This window comes from Octodon degus, unplaced genomic scaffold (assembly GCF_000260255.1).
Source record: "Octodon degus isolate 3935 unplaced genomic scaffold, OctDeg1.0 scaffold00026, whole genome shotgun sequence".
Lineage (NCBI taxonomy): Eukaryota > Metazoa > Chordata > Mammalia > Rodentia > Octodontidae > Octodon > Octodon degus.
In genome coordinates, this window is record NW_004524602.1 from 2,004,465 (window position 1) to 2,028,262 (window position 23,798).

General features: G+C 36.0%; 1 protein-coding gene across 1 annotated transcript in view; it reads right to left on the reverse strand.

Moving 5' to 3' along the window:
- Peak1 (pseudopodium enriched atypical kinase 1) overlaps window positions 1–23,798 on the reverse strand; it is a 324,699-nt gene that overhangs the window by 191,338 nt on the left and 109,563 nt on the right. Inside the window, exon 2 of the mRNA XM_004628711.2 lies at window positions 7,452–7,533. The gene's annotated coding sequence lies outside the window, so the exon portion shown is untranslated. The remainder of the gene's footprint in view (window positions 1–7,451; window positions 7,534–23,798) is intronic.

The window sequence follows — 23,798 nt, forward strand, 5'->3', positions numbered from 1 at the left end:
TGAATGTCCATTTTGTATCTGTGTATTCAAAATGGTTAGGATATATAGTTACATTCTCTTAATGAATAGAGGGATTTGTTGTAATAGTGTTTGTAAATAGGATAGCATATCTGCATCTTGTACAGCAAATAACCACTAGGAAGAATGTATGCAATGTGTTAATTACTGAAACTGTCCTACCAATTTGGTTTGAAACTGTCTCATCGCTATTTATCAATAAAATTATGGAAAAAATATAAATAAATAAAAAGAGGAAAAAAAGAAGAATGAGCAAAATTCATAAGACATTTCACACAATCTTACATACAAACTCATTGTCTTCAATGAAAACAAATTGGAATTAGTAGCCTCATATTTTGTTTGCTTCTTTTTGGCTCCTGGATATAGGTTTTCCATTTAAAAACAAAAGATCCAGGGGCCTGAAAGATAGCTCAGTGGTCTAAAGTGCCTGCTTAGGCAAGCTTAGGAAACACAGGGACCAGGGTTCAATCCCCAGCACCACATGCTGTGCCAGCCCCGCCACAAGGTGGGCTGAGCCGGCCACACACACACACACACACACACACACACACACACACACAAAAGATCCAAGAGCAAATGAATGTCTACCTCAAAACTCTCAACTTCATTTGACAAAATAACTTGAAAATCATTCTACCAGATGTGATGGTACACACCTGTAATCCAGCAATTGGGAGGCTGAGGCAGGAGGATTCCAAGTTTCAAGTCAGACTATATTACACAGCAAAGTCAAGGCTAGCCTGGACCCAAAACAAGATCCCATTCCAAAGAAAAGTAGGAGGGAAGAGAAGGGGGTGAAAAAATATTCAATTTTCTCACATAGAGACATACAAAACACAGGTGACACATAATACATACTCCCAAAAGTCAGTTAATACTTTCAATATATATACTTGTTCAATAATATTTTTCTCTGATAAATTTAACTGGGCAATTAGAGCTGTAGTCCAAAAGATCTCGTAATCTTCTCTAATGCCTTCCTTTCTATTATTGAAAATATAAATAAGCCACTTAATTCTTTGAAATATAATATACTAATATAGAAAATGAAGTCCTGAACAACATTTAATTATTTGATTAAGTAGTACCTGAGGGAGGAAATATGATCAAGATTTCCCTACAATTTTATTACCAAGTTTTAAAAAATGAGATTAGGATGGATGATATAAGTAAAATTTATTATGTTTTCTGGGTATTTAGATCACACAAAAGCACGTATACCTACATACACATAGAAGTCAATAAATACCTCTGTAGTTTTATTGCCATCCTTAAGTTTACAGATGGTAACAACAAAAAGGATCTGAGAGTATCCCAAATTTCCACACATGCAATGAGAACTGAAATCATATTTGAAAAGTACCAGGTTACACAGAAATAAATCTATATCAATACTAAATCAGTCAATCTCCAGATTGGGCCCTTTATTTAACATTACCAGATTTATCAATGAGATGAGGGGAAACTAGTATTTCAATAATTTCTTTATAGAAATAAGTACTTTTAAAAGTTAAAAGTTTTTCTCTATAAAAACCATGCCTTCTGAATCACAAGGCCACACATGTACTGAAGGTTATGTTTTAATATGAATGAGACACCAACCTAGAATCTTGGCTGGCTTACAGCCCACTCTAGATCAGGAATTCTTTAAGCCTCAAGCCAAACAAGGAAAACTCACAAATCAGAGGAAAAAGCCCTGTCATCTTAAAAAAAGCTTTATGCTCTCAGCTAAATATAGCAATTTTATTAAGACCACTAAATCACAGCTGGCCAATGAGAAGCATGTAGTAGTCCTTTAAACTGATTATACTCTGGATAAATAAGACTCAATTATATTGCAACAGGTACAATTTAATGAAATTGTTTATGTCCAGTGTTTGAAGTTTCCTGAAAACTAGGTCCTCCTGAGTTATCCCAAAACAAAGACTAAAAATCAACTACTGTGAAGAAACCTTTCATTTTTACCTTAAAGCAATGGTGAGAAAACCTTGTACACATAAAGCTGAGGATTAAGAAACAGCTCTGATCCACCGTGACAGAAGGAGCAAGCAGCACTGACTGGAGGCTCAGAGATGTTCACCCAAGTCAACAGGAATGCACTGGAAGGCAGACTAACCACTGTGATACGACTTGAACAAGAAGCTGACCAGAAGGAACCCAGAAATCTTAGCAGTTAGAATAAGAAGTAAGGTCCCCCACTTGCAATTTTACCCAGAGAAATGAGGCAAGAGAAAGAAATAAAAGAGGTACAAATTGGAAAGGAAGATGTCAAATTATTTCTATTTGCAGATGGCTCTTTATATACAAGATCCAAGAAATCCCACCAGAAAACTTTCAGATCTGATAAGCAAAGTAGCGGTATATTAAGTAGGTCCTCTTGATGAACTGAATCAGTAGAAAATATGTATGTAATTATGCAAAGAGATTTATCATGTAGGAGCAATTTATTAGATAAGATCAGAGGACAAGAGTCCACACAGGCCATCTGCATTCTGGAAACCTAGAGGTTCCAGAAGCTGTTCAGCCCAAGAAGATAGAAACCTGGGACAAGAGGGATCAAGGATGCAGCACTCCCTCGAGCACCAAGGGTGTGAGTCTGTACTGGGAGGCTGAAGAAGGGAGAGACTGATGTCCAAAGGCAAAACGGAAGACAAACATTCTTAAAAACTGAGAACACAGGCAAGGAATGTAGCTCAGTGACACAGCACCTGCCTGGCAAGCATGAGGCTCTGAGTTCAATTCTGGGTATAAAAAAATCAAACTAAGAACACTTCCTTGTTTCTCCTTTTATCCTGCCCAGGCTACAAGTCCATTGGTAGGTGTTCCACATATCTGGGGTGGGTTATTTCCTCTGTTTACTGCCTACATTTCAATCATCCACCTACACACACAGAACCGTGCTCCACTAATCTGCTAGGCATTGCTAGCAGATTAGTTACCATTAAAGTTGTCATATCATAAGTAACATCATAGGTAGGATAATTCAACACACAATAATCAGTAACATTCCTATATACCAGCAATAAGACCAAAGAGAGAGAAAAAAATAGTTGATTGCATTCACAACAGATTCAGCACAATTTAATACATAAGAAACAACCTAACCAAAAGACACGATAGACCTCTACAATCAAAATTATAGAACACTGAAGCAAGAAACTAAGTAAGTCACTAAAAACTAGACTTCCCTTGTCCATGGGTAGGCAGAACTAATACTGTTACATATTACCAATCTACAGATTCAATGAAAGTCTTGTTAAAATATGAACAACATCTTCACAGAGCAGGATAAACAATCCTAAAACTTATCTGGAATCAGAGAAGACCCAGAATAGCCAACACAATCCTAAGCAAAATGAGCCAGGCTGAAGGTATCACAAAACCAAATTTTGAGTTATACTTCAAAGCCAAAAAAATAAAAACAACATGGTACTGGCATGTAAACAGACGTGGAGATCAAGAGAATAAACTAGAAGACACAAAAATAATACCACGCACCCTCAGTGATCTGATTTTTATTTATTTACTTATTTTTATTAATTAATTAACTAACTAACTAACTAATTAATTAATTAATTAATTGGCAGAACTGGAGATTGAACTCAGACCTTTGCGCTTGCCAGGCAAGTACTTATTCTATGAAGCAATCTCCCTGGCCCGTTTTATTAATTTTAATGAGAAAGAAATAGCAATGAGAGTTTCAAAACAGGTAGAACAGTTACAATTATTAATACACTGCATATTGTTGTCTTAGTTATTTGATTTTTGACAAAAGGGCCAAAAACATCACTGGAGAAAAGACAGCCTCTTTTAACAAATGGTGCTGGGAAAACTTGAGTCTCCACATACAAAAGACTGAAGGCAGATCCTTATCTCTCACCCTGTAACAGTACTAAATCAAAATGGATCAAAGACCTAGATAATAAAGCCAACACTTTGGCATTGCTGGAAAGCATCATAGGGGAAACACTTGAAACACTGGACAAGACTACTTATACAGGAGACTCAAATGGCACGAGAACTAATCAACAAATTAAAGAGCTTCTGTGCAGCAAAGGGAACAGTGAAGAGACAGCCTACAGAATGGGGAACAACCTTTAAGGCACTATTTGATAGAGGATTAATATCCAGAATATATAATGAACTTTAAAAAATTAACCCAATCAAAAGCTGGCAAATGAACTGGGTATGGTGGCACATGCCTGTAATCTCAGCACTGTGTGTAGGCTAGGGCAGGAGGATCACCAAGGAGTTCAAGGCCACCCTTGGCTACCTAATGAATTCAAGGCCAGCTGGTATTATATCCTGAGATCCTATGGAATACTGGCAAAAAAGGAATATTGGCAAAGAAAAGGAGCCTTACAAACTAGTTGGTAAGAATGTCAACTAGTGCTACCACATGGAAATCAACACAGAGAGTCTACAAAAACTAAAACTAGAAATATATAATTTAGCTATACCACTCCTGGACAAATTCCAAAAATAAGGGCAGGATACAATAGTGATAAATACACAGCAGATAGAGTGCACCAATTTATAGCAGCACAATTCACCACAGCTAAGTTCTGGAAGCAGCTTAGGTTCCCAATAGATGAATGGGTAAAGAAAATGTATATATACACAACAGAATACTATTCAGCTACAAGAAGAATGAAGCCATGTCATCTGTAGGAAGTAGATGAAACTAGAAACCACCATATAAGCAAAATAATTCAGACACAGAAAGTTAAATGTCACATATTTTTTCCAATATGAGAAACCAAATAAAATAAAATAAAAAATAAAAAATAAACAAAAACAAAATGAAAGGACAGGAACTACAAGGTAGACTTTTGGAGATGGGAAGGGAAGACAAGGAAAATGGAATAATGAGGTTGAAAAGCAACAAGATCTATTAATATAATTTTTTTGAGACAGAGTCTCACTTTGTAGCTCAACAGCCTGGCCTCAAACTTGCTGTGATGCTGCCTCAGAGCCCTAAGTACTGGGATTACAGGTGTGTACCTCCACAACTGGCTCAAGATATGCTACATGCATTTACCAATTTCTCAAAAATTAGTCTCTCTATTCTATATTACTAATGTGGTCTACAGAAAGAATAAAAGGAAAAAGAGAAAGAAAAACATGCAGGAAATGTCATCAACACATCCTTATTTGATTAGAACCATCTGAGAGAACATTCCTTCATTTATTAGTTATTTAGAATACGTGCCATTTATCATCCTTAAAAAAGTTTAATACAGAAGAAAATTAGAGGTTCTGTTAGTGATCAAATTTTCATATTTGCAGAGAAAGCACTATCCTATCACTTACTGTAGGAAATCAATTATTTTAAAAGGAAGAATAATTTGGGGACCAAAACAGTAAAAGAAAGGCTATTTGTGTCCACATACACAGTAAAGCAATTTGCTGGTCTACACAGCAAGACTAGAGGCATGGAAATGGGCACTTGAAAGTGTTTCCAAGCATACCTCTAGAACTACGTAGTGTAAACGTAAGGAAAACTTGCATCCATAAAGGCCAGGAACTCATTCTGAGTTTCTCACACCTATGATTCCTTTGTTTTTAGGATAACTTTTTGAAACAGCATTTTAAAGTTCTCTTTAGCTCTACTACAGCTTATAAATATTTCATTGTAAAGTACGGTCTCTTTGAATTACTTGATAGGGAAAAATAAACCCAAATACTACACTATTGATAAACACATGAATAGCAACAATTAGGCTTATCCCAAATATAGTAATAAACAAAACGAAGATTAAATCAATGCAAAGACCCTAGTTTTGGCCACTTTCTTAACTCTTTGTTTCTGCCTTTTACACAGGTATTGTCATTACTACTTTCACCTTAGGAAAAAGCCATTTCTCCTGCTTAGATTTGTTTATAAATCAGTGACTTCCCACTTCTTGTACACTTCATAATAAGGGTGTATGTAATTAGTCCCACCTAAGCAAGAAAACATGATAAACTTTAGACTGAGAGTCATACAGTCACCTACTGTAGGCCAGCTATGTGACCCTGAGCTAATTCATTTGGCCACATGTATAACAAAGATGATAATATTTAACCCATCATCATGAGATAAAGCTTGCAGGAGATAAGTGTATGTGATAGTGCTTTGAAATTTGTAGAGTTCTATACAGATATGAGAGACTCAGTTTCCTCATCTGTCACCAGGCAGGATTCAATTAAGTGACCTCTGAAGATTTTTCATTTTCAAAAATTCTTTGATTTACATTTGAAGCACATTTGAAAATGTGATCATTTTATAATCATTGAGACAGAGAGAACACTTAACTGATTCTCAGGCTACAAAACCAGCACGTAGGTAAGTAAGGACTTGTACAGCATCCAAGCCGGTGGAAAAGTAGTTATGTCTGTCATAGTCTCTACTCTGTGAATTTAAAATCTCTTTCCAAATAAGATTATGCCAGTTAAACAATTACTTTCACAATTTGTTACAATGGGAAGCTTATTTTTTTTCTCAAAGAATGGCTATCATCAAGATTTTTTTTCTTTTTTTTTGCAGAACCAGGGATTGAACTCAGGCCCTTGCACTTGCCAGGGAAGCACTTATTCCACTGAGCCATCTCCCCAGCTGAGAAGCTTATTAAGGACATGTAAATATTATTTTCATGAGATGATCCAACTACTAATAGCCAAATTAAAAGTGTTTACAAATGACACTAAGAGCCACAGGTACTCAGACAAAACTGTCCATCTATTTGTTTACTTTGTGTGGTGCTAAATTTTAGGCCAATAGGCAAGAGGTGAACTCTAATCTTTCCCAATAAAAGATTGTGCTTCTGCTTTTGTTACTAATTAGCTATGTGATTTTGAGCAATTTATTTAGTTTTTTGTTTTAAAAGGAAGGACAATGCCAACTTTGTCATCTAGCTATTGTGAATTAAATGAGTTACCTCACTTCAAGGCCTTAAAATAGTAAGTATTACAAGTGTCAGTTCCTTTCTCTAATCTATACTTTAGGACTTTCCCTTTTGTTTACTTCCTCAGAAAGTTTTTCTCAAGTGAAATATACATGTATGGGTCCAGATCCTCAACTTTGGTAACCAGCAGTTACACAACAAACTATACCAAAATTGAGAAGCACTGTAGCAGAACAAAAAGCAAATGCAGTTTGCAGTCAACAGATCTCAGTTTGAATCCCAGCTTAAGAACTTGACCTTGAGAAATTTCACTAAGTTTCTCATTTTAAAATGAAATTATCTAGCTTTTTATCATTTTTCTTTCATAATCACAATTAGGGTACAAAGACTTTGAAAAGGGCATATCTTCTTTATCTTTGTCTCCTTTAACAATGGCAAGATTTAAACTGAGAAGATCTGCTGTTGGAGTAAAGCAGGTTATTGATTAATGGGATTTAAGACCAGGAAGACACACGTTACATAATGGAAAGAAAATGTACAAACCTGGTTCAACTGGCTCCAAATTTAGGCGTTCTGTCCTTGTTTCCTTTTCTTTCTTTACAAATGGACTTCAAATATTCTTTTCCTAAAGGAAGATGACAAGTAGAAAATATATATTACTGAAGGCATTTGAATTCTCCCTAAAACTGAGTGTTCTTTAATTCACCATAAAGCAGAATTAAACTTTTATTCTATTTGATATCCAAGAGGTATTTTGGTTGATTAATACATCAGAAGACATAATAAGATTAAAGATCCAAAAAATAACCATTTCCTTTACTATAAATACATCTGTTCCTTACTTCAAAACATCACTTTGAAAGAATAGCAATACTTCTGTTAAAGATGACTTAACTGCCCAGGGACTGCATGAAGTACTATAGTTAATCACATTATGCAAAGATGCTTCTGGAGCTCAGTTTCTTAATTTTGGGGATAGAGGGCGAGTGGTGAGCTAAGCAAAACTATGAAGATCTTTAAAAAAAAAATCTGTGAAACGCCTTCTCAGAAAAATGCACACACATTTATTTTGCAAATTATTTTAGGTGACTCAAAAAACCAGAAGATGTGGGGCCGGGAAGATAGTTCAGTAGAATAAGTGCTTGCCTGACAAGCACAAGGTCCTGAGTTTGATCCCTGGTACCACCAAAAAAAAGAAAAAAGAAAATAAGAAAGAAAAGAAACCAGATGTATATATTTGGATCTCTAAAAACTATAGAGCTCCAAATAATCTCTGTTATTAAGTTTTTAAAAATGTATGAATTTAAAGGACTTTAGAGCCTAAAGCAATTTAAGAATAATGTAATACAAACTCCTGATTTTAAAAAATGAAGAACAGTGACAGAGAAAGTTAAAAAGAATTAAGGCCTCATTGCATTTAAAGACAGAGAAGTACCCAAACAGTAAGAAAACCGAATCTAGTTTCCCTATAAGGTCAACATTGAACCTTACCATTGAATTTGATTCAGTTCTCATCCAATTCTGTTTATGAACCAAATCGAACAAAGAATTAAGTTTATGAACCAAGGTACTACTGTTGTAGACAGCTAAATTAGACACAACTATTATAGGAGGTCAGACAGGCTAGGCCCTGAGGGAAACAATATGGAAGACAAGGTGACTTTGCAACTTTAAAAGAGACAGATACACTTGTGGGCCAAACCGAAAGACCAAAGATCGAACAAATGCTTAGCTCCCTAAACATAACCATCCAGGATTGATCATCACCTTGAGGAAACCAAGAAGAATCACCAATCCAACTGCTATCGGCTACTGAATAAAGTCCTGTTCTATATTGATGCCTGCTTGCTATGTGACTTGCCTCCCCATTTGGTCCTGGATTTAATCAATTTTACCTGAGCAATGGTGCTTGTAACCTTATGGTTGACCATAGTTTTGTCCTACCTCATGCCCACCTAAGTGAGTTCCCATGTTCTTTACCTTAGACCCACCTCACCACATGATTTTACTCTACAAAAATCCCTGAAAGTAGGGCCAGCCAACTAGCTCAGCAGATTAAGTGCCTGCAAGCAGGCACAGGGGCCAGAGGTTTGATCCCTGGGCCTGCCGTGCACACCCCAACCCCTGGGGCATGCTGAGACTGCAATTGAGACTGGTGTGGCGGTGCATGCCTGTAATCCCAGCTTTTGGGAGGCTGTAAACAGGCAGATCACTACAAGTTGGATTTAGTAGTGAGACCCTGAGCACCTTGTAGACCCTTTCCTAAAATTAAAAAAAAAAAAAAAAAAATCCCTGCAAGAGACAGCTTCAGAGACAACCTGCTCGGGTTGCTTCCTTTAATATAAATATATTTGTTCCTTACTTCAAAACATCACTTTGAAACAACAGCAATACTTCTGTACCCCTCTGACAGAAGCTTTCTTTCCCCCAATAAATATTCTGCTCTTAACCTCCATTTGTTCCTAAAATTCATTCTTCAATTTTAGGAAACACAAACTCATCCTAGGTACCCTTCAGATTAGGAGTTTCATTCCCCCATATCAATACCATATATAGGAATGTATAAAGAATTTAGTATAAAACAATAACTTTGGATTGGAGTAATTTTCCCAATGGAACCAAAACAAGAGAACTTAAAATTGTTTCTCCTCTCATGCAACTTTTAGTTTAAGCATATCATCAGTGATTAGGAGAATTATTATTTTATCCTTTAAATACAAAAAATTTTTTAAAATAATCATTAGAACTAATACAGAATTTCACTAAACAAAATGACAGGAATTCAGCATTGGTTGTTACATTGCACATTGTTGTCTTTAAATGAGTTGTTCAGGGAGCTGGGGAGAATAAGCACTTGCCTGGCACGCGCAGGGTCCTGAGTTCAATCCCCAGCACCGCAATAAATAAATAAATAAATAAATAATATAATAAATAAATAAGTTGTTCAGATTACTACATATTGAGGGAAAGGACAAAAGAAAGAAAAAAGGAAAGGAAAAAGAAATGTATATGCATATACACAGGATAGCTTGGATAATTGTACTGCTGATTTCTGTTGGTCTACTGAAAGGAGCAGCTAATGCTTAAATTTTTCTCCTTTTTAATTTTTTATAATTTTTGACTAATTTTGCATGCCTATATCAGGAAAATTATTTTTTGGTTATACAGATTTGTGAAAAGGGGGATCAAGTCATTTAATCTTTCCTATCCATGGGTTTTCAAATACAAACTGGAAAGAATAATACCAAACCTTACAGGATTACTTTAAGGATACAATGAAAGAACATTTAAAAGTAACATCTTACATAGTACCTAGCAAGCACTCAAGAAATTATATGAATTTAAAAGTTTTCACCAAGTCATAGTACTAAATAAAATATTTTAAAAGCCCTAAAGTAAATGAAATGTTTTCTGGCTAAACAAAACATGTGGTAAAATTAAACACTTATTTACACTGTTTCCTTTTAAGAGAAATTAGTCAAACATACCCTGGACTTTTTCTTTCTCAATTTCTTTCTCTGGTTCCTTTTTTTTCTCTCTTTCCTTTCCAGATCTGAGGTTTTGCCCAATTTCTGCACACCCACTGAGACTGGGAGGACCATTAAGTGAATCCTCCCAACCCTGGCACTTCCTGTGAACCTCAAACTCCAGTGTCTACTTTTTTGCTAGATGCTTCTGCCTGAAGGTATCGTAAGCAAAGCCACACCATGATCAACCTGGAGCTGTTCATTTTTCCTAAAATCTGTTCCTATCAATAAGCAGCACCACAGTTGCTTAACCAAAAGTCTGGTGATCATCCCACATTTTACTAATCATTTCCGAGTTGTACTTCTTTCTACTTTTGGCACTTTCCAAGTCTAGATGCCCAACCTACCCCCTATTAACCATATCCAAACCCAAGTTACTATATCTCAATATGACCAAATCAGTAGTCCAACTCATTTGTGCACCACCACTCTTTTGCTCTTTTTTGTTTTACTTTTTTTTTTTTTTTTTTCCTTCTTTGGTACCAAGAATTGAACCCAGGACCTCACACTTACAAGATAGGTGCTGTGCCACTGAGCTACATTCCCAGCAGCACTACTCTTATCCCCTCTCAAATTTATTTACTATACTACTGTTATGGTTGTATCTAAATGTCCCTCCAAAGCCTCATGCAGTCAGGGTTTTTCCAGAGGTGTCTGAATCTAGAATGTGTGATTAATTAATAGTGCAATGCTGGGATTAAGGTGTTGGAATTAAGGGTTGGTGGCTGCTGGATCAGTCCACCGACTGGCACCACCCTAATCCCAGTAGATTGAATACAATATAAAGTATAGAAAGAGGCCTGTCCCCTTTTCCTTGCTTGTTCTTGCTGTCTTCTGCTTGCCATGAACTTGTTCTCTACTGTGTTACTCCTCTGCCAAGCCACCTTGTCTTGGAAGCAGCTGATAATGGACTGAAACTTCTACAAACTGTGAGCTAAATAAATCTTTTTATGAGTATTAGTTATTTTGTCTCAGCAATGAGAGAAAAGTAACTGAGACAACTACTGCCAAAATGATTGGTTTAAAATAACAATTCTGCATATCAAGCACTACCACCTGCCAAACACTTCAGTGGCAACTAACTACTACTCACAGAACACAGTCCAAGTTCACTTACAAAATGAATGCCCACATATGACATACAAAGTCCTCAGAGGCCTAGCCCAAGCTTATCTCTTCAGCTTCAATTCTAGCACACCAGAACAACACTGAACTATATCAGTCCCAGAACTAGCCAGCTATCCTCTTTGCCAGTCTTTGTCAGTCTATCCTTATGCTTACTTCTTCTTCCAGTGACAGGTCCAGGATTGTCTAGAAACCCTGACTAGGGCATATTTCCCACCACCAAGCTCACTCATTAAAACAAGCATTCAGGAGATGCTTATTAAAAAGGATAAATATAACACTAAGTAAACTAATGACAAAACAGCATGTAATTTACATAGGTAAAGCCAGAGAGAAAATAAAAGAAACAAATATATTCAGATGAGGCTGCAGAGACATCTGTGTGACAAGGCTTGGAGGGAAGGAAAACAACAAACTCACAAAATGTAGCTATACTTACAAAGAGACTCAGACACCACAATCCAATACTCTCAAATACTTATCTCTGAAATTTTATGGTACAGTTGCAATTTAGAATCTACACTGCATTCCATCAGAAATGTTTCAGAAAAGAGGTATTTTCATCCTTTAGTCACTCCTATGCATTCTTATGGGTTTAAGAAGGTATGCCCAGTTAATCTACACTTACAGAAGAACTTTACATAATATTCTCAAATCACAATATATTTCCTTATTACATAATTAATTAAAATTGAAATAAAGTAACATATCCTTTCAGTAACATTAAGGACTAGTCAGTCTTACAAAGTAAGCTTAATATTATAAAATTAGGTTGCTTTGAATCAGCACCAAAAAAGAAAACTATCATAAGTTAAATGTGCAATTTACAAAGCAGTTCAACTGCAAATATTTTGTTTTCTGAACATAGTATGATTAAAAATATCAGTCCTTAAACTTAAATAAGTGAGCCACACTACAGAGGAATAGATCTACCATGTATGTCGCAGAGTGAAAACTAAGATCACCTATCAAAAATAAGAGAAGGAAACACATTCTGTTGTGATGCTTTTTTTTTTTTTTTTTGTTTGCTCGCTTGCTTGCTTTTGAGACAGGGTATTGCCATGTCATATAGGCCAGCCTCAAACTCCAAGTACCTCCTGCAACAGCATCAGAATAGCTAGGACTTCAGGCATGCACCAGGTACTGCCCTCACCTTATAGCCATTCCTTTTTATTTTATTTTTATTTTTTATACATTTTACTGAGAAAAAAAGATAAATTAGCAATTTACAGTTTCAAATCAGGTTAGCAGGACAGTTATAATAATTAATACATTGTATACTGTTGTCTTCATGGCAGTTATTCAGAGGACAAGATGCAGACATGATCTCTTATCTAAACAATATTAATACAAACTTCTCATTGAACTAAGAGAAAGTAGCTGTATATCTATCCCAACTATCTTGTATATACATTTTTTCACAATAAAACAGTCCTTTATTTTTGTTTCCCTTTTTTTGTTTTGTTTTGTCAGAGATGGGTGTTCCATTGCTGTTAGAGAAGCTGTATTTGGAGAAGTCTTTAAAAGACCTTTTCATACTTGATGCCAGGCCAAAGACTGTAGGTACCTGAATTCAGCAAAATAACCCAATATAGTCCAATAGTCCATAATAGTAGTAAGCTATCAGCACAACTGGCAATTGTCCGAAGTTGTTGACTTGAGCCTTTTACAGCTCAGCATATTAATATAGCTTTACTTTTTATACCTCGTGGTTACACTTTTCTGCTGCATGGTTAAAACCAAGTTAAAGCAAGACCTATATATCTAAAAAAATGTAACTTTTGTTATCTGATAAGGTCAATCAAATCCCCTCAGGATTTACCCTGAAACCATGTATAGCACCTTGTGGATCTTTTGTCAGGGTCAGCCATCTGGGTTAAGTCATGGCTACTGCTTAACCAATTTGCTCTCTGTGAAAGCCTGAGAGAATTTTTTCTCTCTAGGTGACTCTTCTCAGGCACACTATACATCATCGATCACTTTCCTCTGTGGCCCCATAATCTTCTTGATTAGAAAATTTGGGACAGCACTTAGTTACAGGATATCACAGCAGAGGTTCTCATATGTCCTGAGTCTCACTGACCTTGAAGGGCTAGGGACAAAATATTGGCTTATAACCATTCTTAATGACACAAAAGTTACAAAAAGGTGGAAAGCATTCATTGTACTAGGGACTGTGGATCATGCTTGTACTCCCAGTACACTAGGAGGCTGAGGCAGGAAGATCACAAATCCCAGCTTACCCTGGGCAACTTAGCAAAACCTTGCTTCAAAACAAAGGGAGAGAAGGTGATGGCTGGGAATATAACTCAGTTTGAAGGCCTTCAGTTCAATTTCCAGTACTGGAAAAGGGGAGAAACATGCAGTTCACTGAAATACCTTAGAATATCATAGAATCAGTCAAAAGAGGACCAAATCAAAATTATATGCTAGACAAATAACCCAGCCATCCCAAGTGGAGGCATCTCTATCTATGTTTGCATCAGTTTTGTACTAAATATTTAACTATATAGCTGTATGAGGTGATTAGAAAACATGTATATGCTAACAAGCACTGACTCACATTGGAGTGTAAGTCATTGTGTGGGGTCTTACATCTTCTTGTCCTTTGCACTGCAAATGTCAATGCCCTACTTTCAAGTGTGCAGAAAGTGAAAAGTGAGATAAAAGGTGAATGCTAATTTTCCACATAACATTGATGCTATGTCAGAAAGTATGGGTAATTCTCATTCTCACATAATACCTGTCATCTTAAAACATCACTGCCGATATAAACTAATATTTGTGAATGAGAGTAAAAAATTCCTTTCAGTTGTGGCAGTCAAGCAAATTGACAGATATGAATGTCTAGTCCTCGATTATGAAATCTCCTCACACATAAACATATTTTTTTCTGTAAGAGAAGAGGGACTAATATTGCAAATGTGCTGGAAGGAATAACATCAAGCATAAAAGAAATTGGCAGCCCACAAATATAACACTGACAACTACGTTATGCTTAACTGTGCTGCAGAAGACATTTTAGGCGCTGTCAGTCAATATCAACTATGTTTCTTCAATATTCTATTTTATGAAAAACCCTCTGAATTATGGAATATGGAATCAGATATTTGATCTACAATCACAAATAGTTTTCATGTGATATGTACTCATTTTTGACTAAGGGAGTTATATATGTTTCGTGACCATAATTGAAGTATAAAGTAGGATGAATGCCTGTAATGTATAAATGCAAGGATTACTTATACAAGAATAGATATACAGAATCTGCCCAAAAAAGTATTTTATCAGGAAAAGAAGAACTTGTATAAGTATATTAATATTACATTTATGTAGACATCATAAGATTAAGAAGCCAACTTACCTTTGGTCTCTTTAAGAGATATTCAAATACTCAAAGTGATGGTCATTAGCTTCTAGATATTTACTAGCACAGCAAACTGCTAAAGTGTGTGTATATATTTTTTTTTGCATACTCTACAAAATTTATATGTGTATGTGTGTGTATCTATAGTTGGTTGTTGGTTCTTGTTATTTGTAGTAGTTATGTTCTATTATATTTCCTCAAACATGGATTAATGAGTACTGATCCGCTGCTTCTGAAGAAATACAGGGTTAGGATCCTATGAGCCTCCAGTCATAGTATTTTCATCAAATGATCAACACATAACTTTGTTTTGTGTGTATTTCCATTTAAAAACATCTTAAGATATATTGCTGCTTTATGAACACTGAATGCACAGCTTATAGGCTATCTCCTGAATGAGTGAGGCTTATCTAGTGCACGTACAGTATTTCTTCCATTAGCTATAACACAGGCTTCTTGTGCATGAAAACACTACACAGCACTTCAGCACAGCAGTGGGAGGTCCACGTTAAATAGCAAAACCACCAGCATAAAACAAAACAAAGCATGAAAGTATGGCTCCAGCAGATGGCAAACGAATACTTGTTTACAGTATGAGAACTACAATAGAAAGCAGAGTGCCACCTTTTCAACCTAAGTTAAGAACTACCATGTCAGGTGACTCAAATTTTGTACCTTCCTCCATATTTCTGTGAATAATGGCAAAAGCACCACAAGTACTGATTTGAGAGTTTATAGACGAACCTGAGCAAGTAGGTGAATTGGAAAATATGCAATCTGTGAATAATGAGAGTTGACTGTGTATGGATATGTGCCTCTCTGTATGATCATCTCACATACCTGCCAAGAAAGTCAAGAAAGTCTCTAAAATGATATTCTACCATAGCCCAGTTCTACATCTCCACTTAGTGCTGAATATCTCTGCCTGAATTCCTACAAGCACTTCAGACTTAAAACCAAGCTCAAAAACAAAACAAAACAAAAACATCAGGGCCAGCCAAATGGCTCAACAGATTAAAGCACATGCAAGCAGGCGCAGGGGCCAGGGGCGAGATCCCCAGGCCTGTACCGCATGCCCCGCCCCTGGGCACACTGAGATGGCAGTTGAGACTGGGCGTGGTGGCACATGCCTGTAACCCCAGCTCTTGGGAGGCTATAAACAGGCGGATCACTACAAGTATGATCTAGTACATATAAAGACCATGAACACCATGTAGACCCTTCCCTAAGATTAAAAAAAAAAAAAATCAGAACCCTAATAGTGTTGTATTTCATATACTCATTAATAGTACGTGTTTATTGCTTAAAACTGTAATTCCTGCATATTACAATACTATACTGATAATGTATAAAGAAATAACATTCATACATGATTTCACAATATTTAAATATATTTCAAAATAATGAGTGAAATTATAATATTAATTACAAAAAATCCCACAAGCTCATCATACACCCTCACCTCAGACACATGTTCTGCTGTATTCCTTCTCCAGTAACAGCATAACATCCATACAAGACATTCTGTAGCTGTCTCCCTTGTCCACATCCAGGCACTAAATCATGTTGATTCACCACCAAAAATATCTTCCCCTCACCAAGTTATCATCAAAAGCCTTTCTATGACTTAGACCACTGACTGTTTAAGACCCAAACCTAACCACATTTCTCATTTCCTGGTACCCATATGATACCTTCAAATTAGTAAAGTATAGATCTCCATTTATGATTTGGTATCAAACCTCCTTTGTGTATTCATCTACAACATGAATACTCATCCTCTGATACACTCCATCTTTCAGCCACAATAATCTGCTCTTGTTCTTGGGATATTCCAAGCTTTTAAAGGTTGTTTTTAACAAAAACAAAATCCCAGTGCAAAGGGATTGAATCTAGGGTCTTTGCACTGAGCAGTGTATCCCCAGCCTTCTCATTTTGAGACATGATCTCAGGCTATAACTTGTCATCCCCCTTCCTTAGCATCCCAAAATGCTGATATTATAGGAATGTGCTATGTGCATGGCAAGCCCATTATACATGTTAGTCACCCCACTAGGAATGCTCTTTTGTTCTATTTGTTACCTGCTGACATTACCTCATCCTCTCTGTAGCCTTTTATGAAAGCCTCCACTGCAAACCAATTAGTCATTTTCTTCCCTGGGATCCCATAGTATTTTCACAATTTCCAGTGAATTTATTTATAATTACAGAGAGAGGGGGTGGGAGAGAGAGAGAGAGAGAGAGAGAGAGAGAGAGAGAGAGAGAGAGAGAGAGAGAATGTATATGGTTGGCTAGATATTTGTTACTATTGTACCTGTGTGATACAGAGACATTATACTATTATTTATTATTTCCATTATAAAAAGAAATATATGCTATTTCCATTATAAAATGAAAGAAATTGGGACAGATTCACCAAAATTGAAAACTGGACCTATATATGCCATAAGTAAATAGGTATTACATTTTATCTCCCATACAAGATGCTCATTGTAGGATTATGACAAAGACTGAAATCAAATGTGTTGATTTGTTGCTTCAAAGCTGCTTGCAATAAACACAAGCATTACTTCCATACCCATAGCAGGACAAGGACAGTACTGATCATGTATCTATCATCTTAACAGGAGAAGCAAAGGTTTTTTCCAGGGCTCTCCACAATGTTGGCTAATGTCATACTATCTAGATTTGTTGAGCAAGCCAACATGTCTTAATGGTTTGATCTCCTTGGGAAGTGGACTATTTTTGTTTATATCAATCAATCCAGTGCCTACACATAGTGGTACTTTGTATCTACTGAATGTATTAGCTAATAAAAGAAAATATAGTTAGTATAATAGCATCTGATCTCTGCTTTCCTAATTTTTTCTTTTAAATAAGAAATTTTTTAAATTGCCAGTGCTACACAAATAAGGTATTAGTATTATAGTATTTTGAAATCTATTATCATGAATTACGTTACCTTTTTTTCTGTAGAGCAGCAGACAGAACATTAAGAATCAAGAGTCCAAAAAAAAGAATCAAGAGTCCTGAATTTCTGTCTAGGCAAAATGCTCAATCTTGTTGAATCTCTATTTGTCTAAAAGATAATGCTGATTTATTTCAGAGTTTTTTCTAAGGATATAGGAAATATAAAGAATATTAATATACACTAAAATGTGTAAAATGCTACAAATACATTATTATAAATACAATGGCCTTGTTAAATACTGAAAGGAAACCTACAGTTCGTATGTACTAATAGTTCATTCAGTTCACCAACAATAAGAACTAATAAACTCTTTTTAAATATCTAATATGAATGCTGGTCATTAGCTCCTGGTTAGATATTTTGGAGGCCTGAGTTTTTATTATTTTATGGTTATAGGAAACTAAGTTATACCTTATATGTATACTAGGGAAAATGGTTTATAAAATAAAGTTAAGGTCTTATTACAATTACATGATTGTAACAATTTGAAAAGCATGAAGAACAAAATAGGTTAGAGAACAGTTGACACTAAGTCCCAATTCATCAATTAATAATTACAACCTATGACTTAATAACACTAAGATAAGCCAGGTCTTAAGAATCTCTAAGTTAAATCAAGTGATAAACCAGTAGAAGCAGTGAAGACTAGTTTCCCTCTGGCTTTACTACCTTTAATTGAGTTAATGAAGAGCAACTTCCAGGGTGATCTTACAGCTCATCTGCATAGGGCATTTTGGTAGTCAGAGCTATTTCTATAAATGATACATCAACAGCCTACTCTCCAGGGCTTAATTAAGCTATGTATTTCTTCATTTAAAAGAACATTATATTAGCAGACACCTAAGTATGCACCATAAAATTGCAGCTAAAACTAAGGAAGAAAAAAGTAACAATTCTAAATCAATATAAAGCAGTATAGTGAGAACTGATGCACCTTCACTTTTCCTGGACTTGGAGATGACAGATGCTCTCAAGAACACAGACTTCTCTCAAGTCTGTTTAATTAATTCCCACTTCTCATTCAACAGCCTTAACCTTATCATTGTAGACTCACCAGATTCTGATTTAAGAAGAAACTACTCTGCATGCAGTGTCATGAAATTACTTAATACTGAAAACTGACTGATCTTAATATAAAACACTGCCTCAAGACTGAAGGCTGGTAAATTCCAGCACAGAGCTACATAAAGAACAAGGAAAAAAAAAAATCATGAAGTCATGAAAAGAACTGAAAAATTTCCAAACAGCATATCAAACTTACTATTTTACAATTGTGTCTATAAGAGAACATCTTTCAATGTCAGGATGTAAAAATGAGCTTAAGTTTTACAGCAATATCTACCCAGTTTCCCTACATAGATTTTTGTTTTGAAATACGAGAGAGAGGATGTGTTGCCTCCTGTGCTGTCTGTCTGCCCAGCCTCCTCAGCTAACAATTAGTGAAAGCTTCTCTTACAAAGGAAATTTGAGATACCCAGAATAAATCAGTGGTTAATATGTTTGCAAAATAAAAAATTATGATATATTTATCACAAGTTATTTAAATATTTAATTTTACAAACAGAAGAGGAAGTATATTAAGACATTAATTTTTAAAACATCTTTTTAAATTTTCTTTCATTAAAAACTGAAAAGGGCTGGAAATGTAGCTCAGTGGTAGAATGCCTGCTCATATATAATGCATAAGGTCCTGAGTTGATGTGGAGCACTTCCCTTCACCTGGAAAAAGAAAAAGAAAAAAAAAAACAACTGCAATAAACTAAAAGGAGAAAAGGAGGAGGAAAGGAAGAGTAAGAGAGAAAGCCAGAGCAAGTGAGGTAAACGGACCACTGTGGAATGAGTTACAGCTGCTTTCGTTTCTTTAGTGGGTGACTGTCCTTGTGTAAAGCAATGGCGCCATGTGTACGGGGCTAATGTTTCTGCAAACACGGAGGAATGAATTCATGAACCAAAAGTGCAAGTTCAGAAAGTTTCTCTTGGAAATGAGGAGAGTTCATCCTAAATTTCTAAGAGGTGGCCCAAGTGGGTTGCTGCATGGTCCCTGGAACAAGGGCCAACTATAGATAAGCAGAGCACCAGAACTGCTCAATTGTTTAGTGGTCACCTATCACAGGTGGCTCTGTGGGTTTAAATGACCAACTGTGACTCTGGCTCTCTCCTTTTCTTCCTCCTTCCCTCCCTTACACACTTACACACACACATACACACACACACACACACACACACACACACACACTTTGAATCTTGGCTCAAGAACCAGTACTAAAGCATAAAGAATACACAGGAGATCAATCACTGTCATATCATGACATCAAAGATCAAAATCCTAGCTCTGAAATTAGATTTAATCAAAAGTAATCAACTATAAAAAAATAAATAAATAAATAAATTAAAAAAAAAGATCTGAAAGGTCCAGACTATGCTCCACTGCCATTCTCTGTAAGGATATCAAATTGAATTCAGAAGAATTTAAATTATTTGTGTTTGCTAAAATTAAATCTCAGATGCACACAGAATGTGAATTGTGGAGCAGCTGACTTGATGGGTGGCGTGAGGAAGAACATCTACCATTCACACACAAAAAAAGCATATGTTTCACTGTAGCTACTTAAAATTAACATTCCCTTGCTCCTAATAATAAGAGAAGCAAAATATTTTAATCTCAAACTCACTCCAAAGCTAAAAACAAGAATTTTTTTTTTATAAATATGCATTTGCAGTACAGCTAAGCACAAGTTCCTGGCACCTGTAGTTGCCTCTTCCCAAAGCCTGTGTCACTCCAGGCCAATGGCAGGTCGCCCACCTCAGAGGACTTCAATCATCCTGTCAAGGTGCTGGTCAGGGAGGCAAAAACAGCTCTCACAAGGGAGTCCCTTAGCACAGTGAGATGTTTCTACAACTTGCTAAGGCTGTGGACCCAGGAAATCTGAGCAAACAACAGGAATAAAGAAATCTATGTTTTTCCTCATGAGGCACAATGATACTGCTTTATAAACTATAACTTCAATGGTTCTAAAAAATCTATGCTTTGTTATTTGTGACATGACAAAATACTGGTAGATATCACTATAACCACTTATAGCAATAATAATATCGAAGATTTCAATTAGTACTGACCCTCATTTTTCTGTCTCTGCTAAGCTTCAGATACAATGGCAGAGAGAAGTTTATATAATTACCACTTGACAAAAAAAGGATTGAATTTAGATTAAAAAAAATGACCCTTCGGTTCAGGATTTTTTGTTTTTGTTTTTAAAGATGGGATCTCACTGTATAGTTCAGGCTTGTCTTGAACTCAGTATGTAGTTCAGGCTGAAGAATTTGAAGAGATCCTCCTGCCTCAGCCTCTTGAGTATACCTGACTTCAGATTGTTAAAAAGTGCTATGGCTTCTGAATTGTGAAGACACTTTAATGCATGAAACCAAATTAAACTTCTTTTCCTTTAAAAAAAAAATCCAGTGATTAAAAACTGCCTTTTCTTCATTCATGTTTTTAAATAAAAATTGTATTTGTAGCAACTTGCAGATTTCTTAAAGCTTTCACACAAATTCTGCTTAGCAATATTCATCACAAAGCTGAACAATTACATAATATTAAAACTTGTTAATGTAGCTATCACCTAGCAGAATATGAAGCAGAGAGAGTACTGCTCCTTCTTCCCTTTAGGTACGTCAATGCTTAACTTCATAAGACTAATGAGTCTTGGGCCAGGGATATTGCTCAGTGGCACTGTGCTTGCCTGGCAGAGCATGAGGTCCTGGGTTTGATTCCCAGTACCAAAACAGAAAGAAGCATTAATGAGTCATTACCTTGTAAAACAGATAAACTTCTTTGTGATGCCCCCAGTCACATTTTACACTGCACTACTTCAGCTGTATTTCAGCTCCAATCAGAAGTACTATACGACTTGAAGCAATTGTCAATTCCTATAGCCAAGATGTGTGTTTCTGACTGGGCAGAAAACAGGAAGATTCTAGATCTTATAAGCTCAAATGTACCAATCTTCTCACAGTATTGGTTTGGAGTGCAGTTGAGGAGGTCAGTTGGAGTAAAAAGAAAATTGATTGCAGAAGAAGAATTCAACCATAAATAGGCAGAATTTTTCATTCTTCTAGTAGCTATGGGGACTCTAACAAAAAATAAACAAAAGAAAGCCAACCAGCCAAATGATCAAAACACTTTGTCCTTGAAAGGATTCATTCTATGAGCTAAAAACATAAGCCTAGACAATATATCACATCAATCACTTTTTGCTTTCCAACAGACACTTGCAGCACAGTGTAGTGGGAGTTTTTCGAATGACAGTTATGTATTTGAAATGGGCAGTGATCATACATGCCACATTTTTTTCAAACTGTGCCAAAGAAAATGAAATTGATCTTGCTATTTAAGTACTGAATTAGGTTCTCTTCACTTTATGTGATTTCAATTGAAGATTAATGTGAGTATACTCCATTTATGTTGCATCCCAAGTTCTCCACTGTGAATGAAAATTGAATGATAAGGGTGAGTCATTTACTTCTTTTTGAATAAGAATGCCAGTCTCTGATTATTCAACATTCATTTCATGGTAAATGTTTATTGAATCTACTGTGTTCTAGGTACTTTGGCTGAATCTTCAATCATTCAGAGAACATAAGCAGTCGTTTTTTTAAAAAAAAAAATCTTAAGTTACTGATATTCATTTGGTTTTAGAGAGGTAGTTTTAGCTTTTTTGGTTTTCTACTTTTCAATGCAGCCATTTTAAAACAGTTTAACAATTATACCGCTATTATTTATCAGAGATTATACCTGCTGCAAATTTAGCTGAACAAAACTAATAAGGAGCCAAGCTATATCCTTGGTTTGGAAGTCATTAGGAGAAAACAGTAATTTGTAGCATTTTTTCTAGTATGAAAAATAAATAGTATCATGGAATTTTAGGGCAAGTCACAGTATTCTGTTTGATCTTATGTATGATTCATGGAAAATATCCCCATATTGTTTGGCATTTTTTTTTAATATTTATTTATTTTTATTTATTACATTTATTTATTGTGTGTGTGTGTGTGGCCAGCTCAGCCCACCAGGGGGCGGGTCTGGCTGGCATGTGGTGCTGGGGATCGAACCGCGGTCCCTGTGCTTTGCCAAGCTTGTTTCAAGTAGGTGCTTTAGACCACTGAGCCATCTCTCCAGCCCCTTGTTTGGCATTTTTAATTCCAATTTTGAGACACCCAATAACTGTACTTGAACACATTTTTTTCTTTTCTTTCTTTCTTTCTTTTTTGGCGGAACTGGGATTGAACTCAGGCCCTTGACCTTGCCAGGTAAGCGCTTATTCCGCTGAGCCATCTCCCTGGCTTGAGCACATTTCTTACCTATATTCTGATAGATTAATCTGACAGATCAAACAGACTCTAAACATTATTCTTTCTGCAATACTAAATTCAAACTGTATGAAGTGTCCACATGCCTTGAGAAATCTAGGATCAGAGTTTCAGCTAAGAAAATGGCATTTTTTTATCTAGTCTAAACATTGTATCTCATAATTTTTTCTTCCCTGGCAGCTTCTTCTCAGTTGAACTACAAAATCAAGTTCCTACTGTATCTCCAAAAAATTGTCTCCCACTCTGTGTGTCCCTGGTGTTACTACTATAGACAGCCAAGTTAAGAAGAAATATTCTAGGCAATCAGAGAGGGATAGGCCCTCAAGGAAGTCAATGAAAAAGATGAAAGCACACTGTAACTGTGGCTAGATGCCCATCTGTTGAAGGCCAGGCCTCCACACCTCTCCAGAGAATAACTGTTAACACCTAGCTCAAAAAAGCCTAGATAGACATTGGTCTACCCAGTGGATGACCAAGATTGCCTTGAGCCAGCCCTTCCTAAAGAAGGTCTTTGTTCTTTCCACGTACACCTG